This window comes from Octodon degus, unplaced genomic scaffold, assembly GCF_000260255.1.
Source record: "Octodon degus isolate 3935 unplaced genomic scaffold, OctDeg1.0 scaffold00123, whole genome shotgun sequence".
Lineage (NCBI taxonomy): Eukaryota > Metazoa > Chordata > Mammalia > Rodentia > Octodontidae > Octodon > Octodon degus.
Window position 1 is genome coordinate 8,161,194 of NW_004524699.1, and position 776 is coordinate 8,161,969.

Here is a 776-nt window from a genome sequence, read left to right on the forward strand (position 1 = left end):
TAGTAGTTAGTCATAGTACAAAATGTATACATAATATATTGTCTAAACACTATTAGTACAAATCTTTTTTCTCATTGAATTAAGAGAAAGTACAAAATGGTCCTTCATTTGTAACACCATTTTTTGTTTAGTTTTGTCAGAGATGAGTATTTCATTGCCTTTTAAATAATGTAGATATGTGAATTCAGCAAAATAATACAATATAGTCCGGTAGTCCATAATAGTAGTTGGTTATCCATATAACCACTTTTTTACGAACAATTTCCAGTTTCATTTTACTATGGTTAGATAATATGCGTGGGATAATTTCAATTTCTTTGGATTTATTTAAACATACTCTATATGCTAGTATGTGGTTTATTTTGGCAATCATCCTGTTTACAGATCAAAGAATGTGTATTCTGATAGTGTTGGGTGGATCACTCCGTCAGTGTCTAGTACATTCCATTCTTCACAAGTTTGTTTTAATTCTGCTATTGATTTACTGATGATTTACTTAATTGGCCTATCTCCTTGTGTCAACGAGGTGTGAAAGTCCCCAGTAAAGTTATGTTATTGCTCATTAGATATATTATGCATGTCAAAATTTGTCTCATTTAATAGAGTGCTTATACATTTGATGCATATACCTTTATAATTGTTATCTATTCCTCTTGCAGTTTCCCCCTAGCAAGTATATACTGACATTTTGTTTTATCTCATTAAGTTACTCTTGACTTGAAGTCGACATTGTCAGCTACTAGAGTAGGTACACCTGCTTTTTCCTGAGTTTATGT